The sequence below is a fragment of the Hemibagrus wyckioides genome, linkage group LG10, assembly GCF_019097595.1.
Source record: "Hemibagrus wyckioides isolate EC202008001 linkage group LG10, SWU_Hwy_1.0, whole genome shotgun sequence".
In the NCBI taxonomy this organism is placed as follows: Eukaryota; Metazoa; Chordata; class Actinopteri; order Siluriformes; family Bagridae; genus Hemibagrus; species Hemibagrus wyckioides.
In genome coordinates this window covers 8,734,097-8,752,165 of record NC_080719.1, presented here as the reverse complement: position 1 = coordinate 8,752,165, position 18,069 = coordinate 8,734,097, and the positions used below count along the sequence as shown (strand labels likewise).

The window sequence follows — 18,069 nt, the reverse complement described above, 5'->3', positions numbered from 1 at the left end:
TAGAACTAATTGTAATGAACATTAGTATTAATTTAATTAATATTTAGAATGCGGACGTTGTCAGGGGGCGTGGTCCGATGTCCACGCGACCATGGCAACCGTCCTCCCATGCATACATCTAACAGATCTCCGATTTTAAAATTACATTGATATTGAACTGAAATGGTCAGTGGTCAATGTTTGCAATTTTATATAAAATTATACAAACGTATTCACCTGCACGTCTTTGCTTGTTAGAAGTGTTTATAAAAATAGACTAAATTTCTTTTCTAAATGTATAGGCTAAAAGAACACTTCATACTGACTTCTGAATATATATATATATATATATATATATATATATATATATATATATATATGTATAAGCCACAATTTTTAATTGAAGACATGCTCTTAATAGCACATAATGCTAGATGTTCAAGGTCAAAAGAAAATTCCCTTACTGCACTCCTGCAAATGCTTTATCTTTTATTATTATTATTATTATTATTATTATTATTATTATTATTATTATTACCTCTTCGACAATTTGCAACTTGTGTTTCAGATGTCGTATATATGTTTGCTCTATTGTCCATTGGAAGTTTCATTTTCCCCCCCTGATTAGTGTTTATTTGACTTGCAGGAGCTGATTGTAGTGTGCTTTAACGTTCTTTACTTCTTTAAATCACATTTAAATCACTTTTAGGCTAATTGCTTCCATTTATAATATATAGTTATTTTACTAATTGCATATTCTTGTAATTATTTTATTAAACCATATATGTAAGAGAGTGTATGTTTGCTTAGATTTGCATCAATGTGATGGCTTATCTTTTTGTTGATGACATTATACTTCCCTCAAAAGATTGTAAAATGCATGTATAATATGCTGAGAATTGAATTAAATCTACCTGAGATAATGTGGCTGCTTAAATAGACTTTCCATATTCATGTTCTTTTTTTTTTTTTTAATTCAAATTGTTATTCAGATTCATTTGAGCACAGCAAAACAAATCATTAAACTTATTACTTTAGCACTGATGTATTTATATTTTTGGAATATGTACTTCAGTATCAGGTAATTCATATACATAATATGTGGATTTAAAAGCAAGCTCTGCTATGATCCCGGATGAAGTACTCATTGTCGAGTACACATTTAGAGATCATCATTGCCACAGTACTGTCCATAATTAATTAATTGTTGATTTAATCATGATTTAATTATGCAGGTGTTTTAAGCAGATGACTACTGTTTGAATTAGAAAGTGGTTTGGTGTAAAGTAGGTTGTGTGCTATGCATTATGAATGTGCTACAACTATGTCATTTTAGTTACCAAAAAATGTTAAACTACCTCTCTGGAAATAACAATTCAACTCATAAATATCATATTTATATTGCACATGTTTATTGATTTTTATTTATCTAACATTGAGTAAAGTATAAAATAAACAATAGTTATTAAAAAAATAGAGCCAATAAAATATTGTAGCACAAGCTATACAAAAATGTTGAATGCATAATTCGTTTTTGTTCAACTGAGGTTTTAAGGAAAACAGAATGACAAGTTTTAATAGATATATTTTCATCACAGAAAGGAATACATTTCATTTATTCACAAAAGAGGCTGAAGGCACAGTTAAAACAGGAGCAACAGAAATTACTCCCAAGTTCATGAACTATATAGTTGTCTATTAAATGTGAATATCAAACTACATTTTTACTGTAAACAGTTCACACAGTAAGGCACATTTTTATTAGCCAGCATTCTGCAAAAGCATTTAAAATGTTCTGCAAAAAATGATCATTATATACTTAATTCATTTAAATATAAATACTTTGCCCTTTGCAGATTAGAAAATTGTATACAGATTGTCAGGTTGTTTATTCAAGAAGCAATAAAAGCATTTATACCAGTTTTCTAATAACATATGCTTTGCTAATTGCTTTGATTGTCTGCTACAAAATAGCCAGAAGCAGTAATTAGATATATTTTAGATATAGATATTAGCTCTTATCTAAGTAATTGGTAGCTCAGTGGTTAAGGTGTAGGACTACTGATTGGAAGGTTGTGAGTTTAAATCTCAGGACCTGCTGCTGGGCTCTTGAGCAAGGCCTTCAACTGCTCAGTTGTATAAATTAGATAAAAAAAAGGCTCTGGATATGGGTGTCTGTCAAATGCTACAAATGTAAATGTACAAGAGATCAGGAACCAGAGTGTCTGATCTATTTGAAAATGACCCAGGGACTTTGAATAGGATGTACTCTCTGTATCAGCTTGGTGTTGTCGTCAACAGAGTCCCTAGAAGAAAACACACAAAAAACAGAACAATTAAAATGGCTTACTATGACATTTTCAACTCTGACATAACACACAATTGGAGAAGAGCTGGTTTATCAACATCATTGTCTACACAATGTACACAGACGCAGACAGTACACAGACTGAAACAGTACCATTCGTAAACTACCAGTTCCATATAACACTTACTAACCCCAAAAATTCTCAGATTAGAGAACTAAGCCTTTAAACAGTTTTATGCTCTTCCACATTGATTCAGCAAGCTTGTGAGAGAACATGCCTGTTCAGATGTTGACAGAATTCCAGGAAGCATGTTATGTGTAATGCACTCTCTCAAAATCAAGAAACGTCTTGTGACTAAGGATCCAGTCATATTCTAAAAACAGGAATCTGTGCACATGAAATGAGTGCGATTTTTCTATTTATGCCAAGCACTAAAAACATATTGTGGGTGCAATTTGTGGCGTTTGATGAATTGGCAAATATGTTTTTTTTTTTTTAAAATGTGCATGTTTCATTAATGTGTTAGTCAATAATCAATGAAATATTACCTTTTATGGTTGTCATGTTGCTTAATAGTGATCAATACATTATCAGTCAATGTAAATGATTACAATTTCAAGCTCTTTTATATGATCAACTGGCAATGTCCTTTCCCCCATTTCTTTACAGCAAACCTTGTGCTGTTTTTCACAAAGTCATAAAAATCACTGCTGTTCCTCATCATGCATGAGTACTATGTAGTGGTGCCATTACCAATTTGACCAAATTATATGTAGAGAGGCTTCTGGACAATTTAATCCCTCCAGGAGACTTGGTGAGACCTCTTTCTCTGTTAATTTTCACCCTCTCCCTCATTCAAGCACTCTCTCTCTTTCTCTGCCTCCACAATGTGGGGTTTCTTTCTTTCCTTTTTTATGTTCCCTTATATCGTTTTTTCCCTCCCCAGCTTCCACCCCCAAGCCCTCAGACAGCATGCAGCTTATGCAAATCATTGGCCTTTTATTCTCGATACTCGTCCTCCGACTTCAATGAGACCTCAAGAAAACACAACCACACACACACACACACACAGACACACAGAGAGAGAAAGCTCTGCATTATTTTGTTATACTACCAAGAAATTAACACATTTACTGTAATTGCCCATAAGCCCACATTACAATACTCTATGGAAATACACAGGACAAAAACACTGAATGCAACATATTCACACTGAGGAAAAATATCACAATATTCTCACAAAATAGCCCATCATTTTAACTTTGAACAGTTTCTGTTCTGCTCTGTCCTGAAAAGTGTTTTGCTCATAATTTTTTATGTAATTTGGTAATTGATGTCCAGTTTAGTTCTTGGTGTGATCTTGGTGAAGTCAAAAATCAGTTGCAATTTCTGTAGCTTTATCAGTATGTAACCTTCATCAACCATCATGAAAGACTACCTTTCATCAAGACCGCTTCATTCATATGAACATGTACAGACAACAATGTGTTCTTGTTAAATAAAAGTGGAAAAAGTAAAAAGCAAGATGGCAGTTGCAGGCAGCAAATCAAATATAATCTAGGGCTCTCTACTTTTTTCTTTTTTTTAAACCAAGTTCTGATCAGACATTGGGGAGGGGGACTTAGTAGATGGGATAGACTAGACACTTAAGATGAGGGGGGGGTATTTACCAAAGTCACTGAGAGAGGGGGTGGAGGGAGGGCCTGATGAATATAAAGTGCTCATTGCAAAGCTGACTTTCCCAGGCCCTGGAAATGCACCCACACTCACACTGTAGTTGTGCCCAGCTGCTAGGGATGGCGTGTGGAGTGTGTATGTGGGTGCGGGGGGCAACTAGCCTGACTTCCCTCAGACACTTTGACAGGCCGGCCTTTTCAGGAACACATTTCTGGGCCCGTCTGCCCCCTCTCCCTTGGCAACTGCCCTGTGCTGGGAACCCCCTCCCTTCAGTTGGGGGTGGATGGAGAGACAAAGTTGACAGAACTGGATGAAGAAGTACTCAGTCTGTCTGGCCATGGCTAGACATCCCTCCAAGTGAACTTGAACTTGACTCTGGTGCTGAAGCTCAAAGAAAAAATACTGAATATTTATATGAAATTAATTAACATATACCTTACTTTAATCATTCTGTGATGCAAATTCTCTCATAATGCAGTAATTGAGGTTCAATCTGTTCCATTCTTTTTAGGATTTGAGCTGAAGTTAGAGACATTTTCACAACTCTATCATTGTGTCACACAGTAGAACTCTCAATCAGTTTCTAGACAGACCGCTTAAATGTCTGTTAAGATGGACATGTACAGAAAACACATTTATGCTCATGGGTACAAAAAGCTTAGAAAATACCGGTTAGCAGAGGAAAAGGTATTTAGGTGATTTTATTACATAATAAATCTTCCTGCAAAGTAGTAGCATATTTATGGTAGTGTTGCCATAAGAACTCATTTTAAGCATGATTGGCGCCTGGGCATAGGAGTAACTTCTGTGCATTTTCTATAAATTTTATAAGTAACAATCAATCGGCTGCAATGCATTATTAGCACAGTTAGCCTCGAAACTAAGTTTGTCTAAACATGTTCCTATATGTTCAGAGACCAGCATATTTGGTGATTTCCCAGTTCTAACCCACTTGGCCAACAAATCCAATCTTAGAATGCAAATAATGATCTCGGATGAGCAAGAGAGGAACCTTCTTCATGCATGGTCATGCTCACACTAAAAAAATGGTATCTTTGTAAATTAAAATGCAGTTAAGATTGCAGCAAATCAAATATAACATTAAATATTAAACCTATTACTGGCCTTTTTTTATTCTTCATTTTAATTTAATTCTTTATTTTTTTAATATACTCTTAGCAGATAATATGAATTAGCAAAAACTGTCTGTCAAAAGAACAAGACTGGTTTAGGCTTGAAATTAGTCCAAATGTTTATAATTAGGATTAATAATCTTGTATTTGGTATATTGTCATTTTATAATATGAAATATTAGATACATCTGGATATATATTTAAAATATTTTCACTTGCTAAGATGTGATTTTTCGCAGTGCAGGAATTTCCATGCCAAACTTTTCACAGCCAATTGGCCAGTGAGGAGGCAAAGAAAGATGAACAGGCCATTTGAAAAGGCCCCTGTAGCCGATACAAAGCTGAGAACAAGCATTCTCGGGATAATCACTTTTATGCTGGGATTAAAACAGGATCGGCAGCTGAGGTAGGCATAATAGATGAAAAAGGGATTTCACCATAAAGCATGCTCACAGGGAAATCCCAGAGGTGGATTGTTGAGATTCTTACTGTGTTGACTGACAGCTATGGTAGTTGCATGTATCTTTATGTCTTGACAAGATTCTATGGCCTGTATATAGAGCATATACTAAGCGCACGATGACATTTAAATACATATATCACAAACCTAGAGGAACATGAACATAAATGGAGTAGTCTTGAGACCTTCAGTGATGCAATAACAGACACGTGTATTGTTGCAAGTGTATCATTTCCACCATGTACTATGAAAGCAGATTTCCCTGTGTTAAATTAAAGTGCTCATATGATTAAAAATGAACAAAAATCTTGATATGATGATATTGGACATGAAATATGACATACAAAATTTGGGGGCTTGGGTGCAGGGGGAAATGGGGGATTGTGACAGGGGTCTGCTGGAAATACTGTTAGTATGCCAGACAAATATTCCCAGATAGTCGGCTCCCATAGGCCTTTGCTATTAGCATGCCAGCTGCAGCATCTGCCACATGGGGCCACAGGCAGAGCCAGAGAGTAAGGCCCTCCTGCCCCTCCCCATACAGCAGATATCACCCTTTACTCCTCACCACACACACGGTGGGCCCAAAGGTTCTCACCATACAAACACCAGTCCCAACAAGTAGCTCTCTGAGATTTTTTTTTTAATCTAATCTGGTCGAAAGGAGATAACCGAAGATTCCAGGTGAGCATAATGAAGAAAGATTGATTTTTTCTCTTATTCACTACTCTTTGGAAACGCATTAATCCCTGTTTTGTCTCCAATACTTCATGCTTTTCCCATGAAATACTGTCTCAGTCCCTGGTATAAACTTTCTCTCTTTTTCTCTGTGGTTTTCTGTATCGCTGGCTCAATTCTTCTGGGCAATATATTATAATGGCACATTAATTGATTGCTCTCCCAACTGCTTTGCCCTGGCAGAAGGGAAAATAGAGACAGGCTGTCTGCCAGGTCTACACTGTTATTATTCCTGGACCTCACGTTCAGACCCATTGTTTTATTTCATTGATAAGGCAAAAAAAATGCTGCCAGTATTTCTGAATTTCTAATATTCTACTTCATATAATGTTTTTTGTGCTGCAGAATAGAGAACAAAGATGTTAATAAAATGCATGACTAAATCATGAACTGAACACACAAACATCACTTGCAGATGGTTGTTAATAGATGTTCATACACATGAACCAGTGTAGGCACCTATACACTTACACCCATTTATCCACATGCACAGTAAAATCAGGGTTCTCTCTGTTGTTTTCTTTTTTTTTTTAGCAGGTTGTCTCTCAGGGTTTGGGCACTAATTTAGGCATCTGGCTCCGTCTGGGACTGAGCATCTTTCCCAGTCTAGTGCCTCCTGTGTCTCTCACTCCCCATCCACACTGACAATGGTGGGAAAAAGGGGCACCACAGAATCACGTCAAGAGCTACACTCACAATGCTGCTATTGTAGAGGGCAGACGAGGATCAGAATAATAATGCAGTAACGTCTAACTGTTTACCAACATGTACCCTACAGCTGCAGACCTCACCCCAATGTGTCCGAATATTTACAAGGCAATCATCGACACTGAAATAAACTCAAATTTAACACTCAAGCATTTTTTGTTGTTCTTTTGATTGTTTGTTTATTATTATTATTATTATTATTATTATTATTATTATTATTATTATTATTATTTATTTGCCAGCATATTGTTTGCTGGATAACCTTTAGAACGTCATAATTTTTTGGTTTTGACACTGAGCATTTTACTGGTTATAATGTACACCCCCCCCACACACACACACATTTGTCTTATTATCCTTGTGCAGACCTTATTAATGCAGCTAATTAATACTATGCCTACGCCTACACCTGATATTCCTATCCTTGTGACCACATTTCATCCACACCAAGATATAAAAACATATCCTTCTACACACAGATACATACCCTTGCCATAATATGCACAACTAGAAGCCGAATAAGTGACTTTCAAGATCTGCCTATTAAAGACAATGACAACCAACATACTACACTACACATAAAGATTATTACATGCGGAGAAGCAATGCAGGTCAAATCTAACATCATCCAGTTTTAACCCACAGCTCGACATGCTTATGCATTCAGCAGTCAGCTTCAGTATCCTAAAAATGATCATTATTTAATCCACAGTTTAAATACACAGCTTAAGCTACATCTCACATGTAAATTAAAGCTTCAGCACATACAATTAAAATTCGCAGAAACAGCAAGCATGCAGTCTGTGTTGCACAACAATAGTCATTATCCTGATTCCTTGTCGTAAACAGGTAGGTATTATTTCTCAAAACTACATCATTAACCACAATGTATACATTTATTCTACACTGCTGAAAAACACAGCGGCTGTTAGTGCTGAACCTCAGTAACAAAGCTCATTTCAATTTGCATGCTGAAAACTGGAAAAATCTGGTATAGGATTGGCACTGTGCCAAGTGGCATAATTAACACTTAACGGCAATGCTCTGCAGCGGTCACACTATGCTCACACACACACACACACACACACAAGCACATGCATACATGCATACACACTGTTTCTCATCTAATACACAAAATAACATTTGGAGAATAAATGAATAAAATAATTATTGACATTGTAGGGCTATTACATACTGCTGTTTGCAGCCATATCTAATCTTAATGTGGTCACCTGTATTGTTCTGTGAATCTATCTTACACACATAGGCAGTGAAGATCTTGTGCATTAAGGTCTGAGAGATGCAAAGCAGTAAGGGGAACCTCTCCCCTCCCCTTCCTCCAGTAATACACCGCCTAATTAGAAAACAGCTATTAAAGGCGAAGCTTAAAAACGTGTAACACACAACAATGCACTTTTGAATTTAGGCGATAGCTTAAAAACGTGTAACACACAACAATGCACTTTTGAATTTAGGATCTTGTCCTGGATTTATCCATTGCATAACCTTAACCTGAATAACCATCATGACACGTTTGTCAATAGGCATTGTGAAGATGCATTTATTAGGCATTCTAATAGTTTCCTGTGCATTTATGTCCATTACGGATGCGACAGCTTCTCCCACACTATCCATTAATGTGCATGACATTTAGGCTTACTGAATCTGTGCTGTCTTGCAAGTGCATCTTGTTTGTGCTATCATTGCTCTGTAAGAACTGTCATTTTGGTTCTGATATTGAAGCCCTCAACTGAACGCCTTGGCCTGGCTGGAAATTGGTTTTAAATAAGAAATTAAACAAATGAATTCAGTTGACCATCATAATGGATTCTTTAAGATACACATGATGGCTCCTGTGAGTGTCATTTTACACAGGAACTCATCACCAGAATTCAGGAGTCGACGCTGTGTCGTGTGACCTCGACACACTTTGACATTTGGCACACACACTTCAGAATACCTAACTTTAAACAGGTCGATGCTTTTCAGAAACTGAAGCTGCGTTAAAGCGTCACTGCGCCTTTAATTGTGAGCTCGTGCGCATATGCAATTATGCTAATACGAGCGCGTGTCTTCTTTTTCATTAACACACTGCGTCTGGGTTGTTGTTTCGGTTTTTTCCCCCATTGCACACGAAGGCAGCAAAAGCGTTTCTCGTGGCTTCAATTTTAATTCCACTTTATTTGTCTTCCACACGAAGTGTATAAATATCCTGTCTATGAACGGCGTCTTTTTTTTTTGTACATAACAATTAGGACAGAGAATCAACCTTTGTTGACGACAGACAGACTGTCTTTAACCTTCTTCCTACAGGTAAGCTGTGTCCTGCCTCAGGACGTCGGAAATGCGTTACAGACACGCAGCTGTTGTTCACGTGGCCGTTTTCATTTCATTCATTTCATAGATTTCATACATAAAAATGTAATTAGTGACAAATGTGGTTCCTAACAACTCGCTTTCTGGTCATGTTTGTAGTCACACCCAAAAAGACATTTATAAATTAAGCATCGACGTCCTTCCGATGCTGACAACCTAGATATATAGTCTATACAAGTAACAGCATTTTAACACATGATATATGAGCACGTGCATGTTCAATACGATATAAACACAGTATAATTATTATAGACGAAAATCACATCTCCATGCCACTCAGCTTTGACAAACCCACCAGGTGTCGAGACATCGTGTTTTCATATAATATATGTCGTTTTATATACTAATCTTTCTCGAGTAGCATTTTGGCAGGAGTGTGTTATTTCTCTGTACAACCCCAATAACCTTATATTCTTATGCCAAATTGTCTAGTACAGTGGTTCTCAAAAGTGGGGTCTGGGGACATCAGGGGTCCGTGACTTTTTAATTTTGTTATACTGCATGCCATTATCAAAGGTATTGGATTTATTATTGAGTTCTTAGAGTTATTCATCTATTGTACTGGTCACCTGAGGTGCAAACCTGAATAAGTCTAGGCCTATAGATAATGTCAACTTGAATCAATGTTTTTTTTTTGTGTAGAACTCCAATAAATAGCCTGAGGATTACTGTACAAGTTTAAATTTTATGCAATAACCAGAATTTTTTAATAGTTGGATTATGATCATAAAATAAATCTGTACTGAGGCGGTCTCTGGAATTGATTTCAGATACAGGGTGCATGGAAATGGTTTGTGAAATTCATAATGCCATGACGTGGTTTGTTTTTCCAGATTAGTTAAGAAAATCAGTAGAACCTTAATTGAACTACATTGCAAATGGTTTGACTGAGGTACACCACATTACATTTAATATACACTACATGACTCCGTTTCAAATTAGCTGTTGATATTATATACCTATGAGTTTGCCTATGTCGTTTTACAACACAGTAGAGTTTGAAAGAGCGGCCTTGACACCTCAACATGAGATCAAGGATAGATGACGTGCTAAATAGAGTCAGCAATTCAGCTTCTCTGTATTGCAGTTGGCTAAGAGTAAAAACTAATTTTATGAAAACTACTCAATAAAAAGCCTGAGAGCACTTTAGAAAAATGGGTCAGCTTCGGTTCACTGGTCGAAAGGATGTGAATGTACATCAGCACTTTTGATCAGAAGTGTAGTAGATCCTTCTACAGTGGGTTCAGCAAAACTGGACAAGTAAGTATTTCTCTGTATATCCTGGTAAAGTGACACTTGATGTGATGATAGTGCTCCTTTTTTAATGATTTTTAATGTCTCATAATTTTTACGCACACTTCGCTCTTACATTGTGCAGAATGATTATACATATTTTAATAAAAGAAACTGGGTGACTGAGTTTCATTAGAAATGTATGAATAAGGGAGTTTATTTTAAACTGTGATCACCCTTTTACTGTATATTTGTTGTTATTTATGTAACCTTGGTATGATATTCTGTTGAGCTTAACTGAAGTCCTGTCACTGTTCCTCTTTTTATAGGATAATTTCACAACACACAAATAAAAGCTAGGTGTATCGATGACAGATTATTCAAACAATAAGAATATGTTGTTAATATTTTGCCAATAAGCAGGTTCTGTACTTTTGCTTTTGGAATGACTGAGGTAATTGAAGGGATGATCAATATGGCCAGTGGAGAGATTATAGGGAGCTCAAAGATTTGCTGTGAACTAGGACTAATGGTGAGCGCTTGGTCAAACAGAGGCAATGATGCAAACGTACCTCATGCCAACACAGCCATTTTAGGAAGCAAGCAGGCAGCCAGCCTTTCCATCAAGATGGCTTCCTCAAAGCACAGCCCCTCATTCAGAGATCCAATCTTCAGCATCTGTGGGGATCGTAGCGACTGGCAGCCTCTTTGTCTCCACTGGCACATGAACTGTAGCCTCTTGCACATCATTTTTCTCTTCTCCCGCCCTCTGCTCCGGGGGGCACACATGGCACCGAAAGCTTCCGTTGATGAAGGGAGGAGGCTGGTAGAAAGAGGATGAAAGTTGACCATTATTTTTTGCTCTTTCATTTAGATGGCTTTTTTTTTTACTATTATGCTCCATCAAGACAGTGTGAATGGCCTGGCAGTCGCTATGGGGGGACAAGAGTAAAGCACAATTAAAGAAAAAGCCCCTTTTAATCACTGCCAAAGCAGATGTCATGGCAACTACCATATAATCTGTCTTTAGATAGGGAAAAATATCAAGGAACAAAATAACTGTAATTTCTTTGTGTTCTCTGCAAAGCAAGTCCACAATAAAGAACTTGGCAGTTGTTTGCTTTACCATTTCTACATTTTTTTTCCCAGATGGTCTCTTAAGTGGAACACTAAATGCAGTATTGCGGATTGTGTAACCCTTGACTATTTGGATTCTTATAGTTTTGTGGTTGCAAAGTAGGTGTACTATATCAGCTTCACCATCAATTGCTGTCCACTCGTAATTTCATCGCATAACCCTTATTCAATTTAGCTGGGTAACCAGTTTAGCTGGAAAAGATCATTGTTAATGAATGATGACAAAATTTCTTTGCTTGCATTAATTTTACATAACAGTAATATGTAATGTGATAGCTAGCCATACATTTTTATCATTATTGAGATGGAGACAGACATATAATTTCCTCTCTGCTCATTTATTGAACTGAAGCCCCCAGCCTAATGTCCTGGAGTCATTCTTGCTGCGTATTCTGAAGCACACCAAAAGACATTCAAATTCAGTCTCACTCTCTTTGATCTTATCTTGGATTCATACAAAATATATTTTGTGGCTTTAACATAGCATCATTGAGTTCTGTGCATTAGCATCATTTCCACTTCCAGCTTCAGCTAGTCATAATTGACGGATATTCCAAGTGCTCGTTTTAATAGGTGATGATAACTAACATACTGTGTTTTATGTAAAACTAAAAATAGCACATTACTTCACTAAATATTATGTAACCACTAGCATGAAACAAACACATCTTGGTCTTTTTTTTAAAATAGAAATCTGTTTTATATAGAAAAAGACAAGTCAAATCTCAGAGTGCCAGAGCAAGATGGAAAACTGATTTTTCATTTCTGGAGAATGCTGGAAATCAGAGCTGCCATTTATGTTGACAGGGTGTATCAAAGGATTTGTGAATATTGAGGGCCAGGTGATGGGTGTGTGGACACACGAGAGGCAACACACACACACACAAAGAGATGACATAAAATAATGAGAGTAAACAAAACAAATGCCAGAGGGTAAAGAGGCTGGTACAAGTGCTGACATTTCTGCTTTCCTCTTCATCCGTCCTCCATGTTCTGTTTTTAGAGCAGATGGTTAAAACTCAAAGCTAAATCTCATACTACATGTGATTCTTCCTGAACCATAGATTAAAAACTTGGCTGCAAAAACAATTTGCTGCTTTGGCATTTTCAGCTGCTTCCTTGGAAGAATCTGGTTATATTTTCTGCTCAAATAAATTACCCCTGTCAATAGTGTCATGTATGCAGTGTGTTTTACACTTGCTAAACAAACAACCCCAGTCTGAATATCATGGGAGATCTTGGTTGTTCTTACCACTTGGTGTTGTTCCTGTGTATGCTGGTCCGGTCTCTCAAGTAAATGCTGCAGTCCGGAAGGAGCTAGAGGTTTGAATGAAAAACATGTTTGATTTTCCACACTATTCTTAAGATTCTAATCATGACACTAAACATATGTTTACATAAAATAATAAATTTTATTAATGTGATTTTTTTTTTATTATTAGTGATGAATTGGGAATTTTAGAAGTCTACTTGTGAATCATTCACTTCATTCTGCATAACTATATGAAATGAAGAATGAGTATTGGTAGTTACACCTCATGGTGACATATCCAATAAGCCTCCTCAGCTGTATGTTTTGTCTTTGCTGTTACAAAAGGATGTTGATTTCCCTTATAATGAGACTCATGGTGATGTGATGCTAATGTTGTGGTTAAGGATCTAACTGTGACTAAACCACTAACGAAGCCACATCAATATGGCATAGTGACAGGAGACCACTGTCAAAGCTTTATGTAATAGCAGTTCCCTTGTGGCCGCATGAAACAGCTGGCCTCCATGGATGCATTGCAGTCTCATGTACCACATTCTGAACATTTTGTCATTTTGTCACAAAATATAAGGGTTGTGTAAACTTGGCACTTAAGCAAGTGTTTCTGGCATTAACACACATTTTACTTCACATATAAGAAAATTTTACTTCATGTATAAGAAAAATATAATTGGGTAATTTGTTGTAATATAGTGCTAAAGTTAATTAGCTCTGTGTGTGTGTGTGTGTGTGTGTAATTATTCAAATGAGAGAGAGCCGACCCATAAGCTGCCTCATCATCTACTGTCTTTTGTGGGGGGGAGAAAATCCACACTGGCCCCTGAACCACTTCGGGCAGAAATCTGTGCCGTCGTGGGAAAACCCTGTGCAGGCCTTTCACAAGTCCCTCCAAATCAAACCAATTAGTAAGGACCGTGCTCAAGCCATTGAGCACCACTACACGCCTATTGAGCACCACTGTAGGCCTCACGGCTGAGAGTGCTATAGGCTGTAATGTAGCCCAGTTGGCTGAAAGAAAGTGGTTCATCACATTTGTGAGCCAGCGACAGTGACAGAGTCCTATATACATAGGCAATCAGGATGAAGAGGTTGGGTTAGGATGAATTGACTTGTGAATGTGGTATAGGGCTTTAGCAAAGCCTTATCCTGCAAAAATCCCCAGTGTTGAATTTAGCTGAACAAAATTGCCCAGTGTAAAGTGGGTGTTAATCCAAACCCTAGGTGTAAATTCAGTATTAGCCATTTTGCTGTGTATGGTTTAAATAGGAATGAAAAATCTTTAAAAAAAAAAAAAGTGCTCACAGTGCATAGGTTAGTGTGTGTACCCCTCTCACGGCAGAATGTGTTTGTCTTAAAATTTCACCCTGCATAGCTAAGAAAAATCACTCGGAGTCTACTCTGTGTGTGTGCGCGCGTGCGTGTGTGTGTTTTGTAGGATTTCCTAATGAATAGCAACTAGACTATATATAGATCTATAAGTAATTAAATTAATATAATTATGATTATTCAAAACAATAGAAATAATTTAAAAACAGACGGTATGGTTATTTACCAGCGGAGTTTCTTTTAATGACAACAGCAAAAAAATTAGTATTCTTAGAGTTTTAAACTAAATTTAATGATAAAGCCAACTTTTCTAAAATATTGCCTAATGATGTATATCTGTCTGTCTATCTATCTGGAACCGATTCTCACCCAAATGACGAGTATAAACTTTGAAAACAAAAACAATAGCGAGTTCGTTGGATTTTGTGAGCGCGAGATCGTACCACTAACCACGCCCCTCACAGTGACCTTAATAAGTGGTAACTTTTAATGCACACTGTCGTGCAATTATTTAACATGCAATAAATAAATAAATAAATAAAAATAAGTCTGCAAACTACTGTTTTAAACACTATATGTACATAGAAAGGCAACAGGGGGCTTAAAAATTATTGCTGACGTAGGCCTAAGGTTTCAGTACTCTAGGATGTCAATACAAAAGATCTATATACTAGAATGTCTAAACTATATGCCATGTTATGTAAATCGTCAGGTTTTAGTATTCAGCACAAAAAATATAATATCGGTTATCATAGGTTATCATGATAACGAATGTTTCAGTGCTTTAGAATAAAAAAATAGAAGCAAAAAAAAAATCGTGCACACACATTTGCTTACCTTCCCTATGATAGATCTCCACGCAGTGGTCAGTATTTTTCCTGCTCATGCTCTAGTGCAGGAGCAGTGCGCAGTACAGGAGACCGCTCCTACTTTCGGTTATCTAGCTTTATGACGGAGGAGAAACACTCATACAGCTAGATAACCAAAGATAGCAACCGACCCCTTCACACACGAAACAAGTCACGAGGAGCATCTCGTATGAGCAGACCTGATAATGAACAAAGAAAAGGTTAAGATGTTAGCAAACGAACAAAGAGAGGCAGTTTGGGTTTTAACGCACTCTGAATCATAGCTGCGCGCGTATGTATTAACGAGGCCTGAGCGCTTGTTCATCGTGATCATCAGTGTTGCCGGTTCTGTCGTTCTGTGGGGTTGTCATTCATTTAGCTCCTTCAGACACGAATAGTCCCTGTCGTCTTATAACAGCCAGAACATGATTAATATGCCGAAAATAGATCTTTTTATCTGTCCCGTTAGGCTTCAGTCCTCCTGATCCCTTTGGCACTTTAAGCGCTCCGTTTCTGTGTTTGCACAAAATGGAACAGACCTGTGTTCCTTTTTAGATCAAAGAATAAATATTACAGTCTGAATAGAAATTTCATTGCAGGAGAATTTTTAAATTATTAAGTTTATTGAGAGACATTATTATTGACATAATTTTTGTGGCATTTTTAATTAATCAGTCCTGAACTGTAATAGACCAAAAGTAAGACTAAAATGCATAATTATGAATAAGGGTTACACTAGAATTATTATGCAATGCCAAATAACATTTAACCATATGAAAAGTATTTATTTAGTGTATTTTACTCATAGCATCGCGCTTTTCTATTGATTAGATAGCATTACGATGAGCTATTCGAAACTTCACTTTAGAATCTAAAAGAATTTCTTGGAAAAAAAACGGAAACTGCATTCTTGTTATCTTTATATCACTGGTGACAAAAATAAAATTATATGGGCCTAACAATAAATATAAAAAAAATACTCGTCTTCTTTTAAGTAAGAGACTGTGAATTTCATGAGTTTTTATAAAGTATTATTATTTTTGCTGTAGCTACTCTAAAATTAGACACCACCCCTTAATGATGACCCTACAATTCTCCGGATCTCGCGCGGCGTATGACGTCATGGTGTTTGATTTCTTTGTGACTGCTTGGCTTACCTGTTGTGTTGCATCTTAAAAAAGATTAACTACATATACTATATATCTAGAGAAAGAGACATTAAGAACAAACAAGCCCACCTTCATAAACTTATATATGGTTACACTCATATAATAATATTTAAGACAGGCATGCAACAATGAACACTTTTTATTTTTATTTTAGGATATTTCTTTTCAAAATATAACGTATAAAAAACGCCAATTTACAATACTTTAATTCTGAAATATACATTAAAAAAATTATTACACAAACTTTCGTTCCGTAAACCTCTTATTGGATTGGATCTTTATGGAGGTCGCACATTGAACTTGTGAAGGATTTTGGCATCAACAGTTTTACAGGAGTCAGTTTTACTACAGGTCTCTTATATGCTGTTATAATTAACATTATTACACCGTTTATACTTAATAATGTTTGTTTCTAAAAGTTCATACTGTATTACAAATTTATGTAATGTAATTTATTTAGCTGTTATGCTTTTCCACTGGCTCCGTTTCACGGTGCAACCGAGGAGAAGGAACATGGAAAGGAATTGTTATCATTTTGTCAGGTTTCTTGGTCTGTACAGCAGATAACTATACAAACAAATCACGTGCCTCCATTAATAAACTTAATAAATAAATAAATAAATAAATAAATAAATAAATAACTATAACACATGCTGGTCTGTGACCATTCAATACGAGTTCATATGATCCAGAGATCAAGCGCAATTCCTGACAATGAAATATGAAGTCTTACTTTTTATGATGCCGTGCGTATTCCTTTCTGTCGAGCTCAGGATGCAAAGTGTTAAGTGCCCTGATTGTTGGGCACATCTAAGTGGTCGTCTCTGTGTTTGCCAAGCAAGATCACTGCCGCGCAAGATGCGTTACCAGCACTGTGTGTACTTCTGAAACATTCACTGGCAAAAACGTTTAAAAATCGTGATCGTCAGTGGCACCAGCCATGGCGCGTTTTCCTCTGTAAGTCCGCGAAGCCTGGGATGGCGTTTCTTTAAGATCCAGTGAGCTGGGCAGTTTATTTCCAACATGGGGGATTTCCACCCATGAAACCAGCACAGCCGTGCTTTTCTGATTTATTTAAGATACACGTGGCTTTGTCTGACCTTTCACAGGCCGATCTAAGCTTCAGCCTGGAGCGGACTCTCCCGTGTGTGTGGTGCGATGCTGTCTCTCTCTCTCTCTCTGGCTCTGGAGTCTTTAGTTTTCGGGTCTAAAAGCCTGCACGGTCGCTTCTTTCCCGCAGTGACGTCAAGAAGCAGCAGGCCACGGGCCAATCAGAGACAAGAGGATCAAAGATGAGAGAGAGGATGCGTTTCTCTCTCTCTCTCTCTCTCTCTCTCTCTCGGTCAGGTAGCGGATTTTTTGCATTTTTTTAGTCAACGAAGTTTAAAAATCGATGGCCTTATTCCTAGACACACAACCCTAGGATAAAGGTGTAATATTGTTGTATATAATATTATTTAAGCAGAAGCTACATTGCGATTAACTGCTATCACGCCATGCTTTGCAATACGCTATTTTAAAACTAACTGGTGAACTTTTTAGGTTTTGTTTAAAGACTGGCCTAGACTAATTAGACTAAATTTAGGAAACCGTCTGTGGAACCTGTCAGAATGCATTCTATTATTCAGGTGTTTGCGATATTAAGTAGTTTAATAAAGGCCGCTTTTGACAATTAATACATGGGTTAGCACTATTTCACAGTAAAA

The 18,069-nt window shown here is 36.9% G+C and overlaps 1 long non-coding RNA gene across 1 annotated transcript; it reads right to left on the bottom strand.

Moving 5' to 3' along the window:
* Positions 1 to 1,369: 1,369 nt before the first annotated feature.
* On the bottom strand, positions 1,370 to 17,520 carry LOC131360069 (uncharacterized). Its single transcript, XR_009205838.1, has 5 exons — positions 17,097 to 17,520; positions 15,184 to 15,394; positions 13,003 to 13,067; positions 11,186 to 11,436; positions 1,370 to 2,285 (listed from the first exon to the last, which is right to left on the bottom strand). It is a non-coding gene; the product is annotated as an uncharacterized LOC131360069 (long non-coding RNA).
* Positions 17,521 to 18,069: the final 549 nt, after the last annotated feature.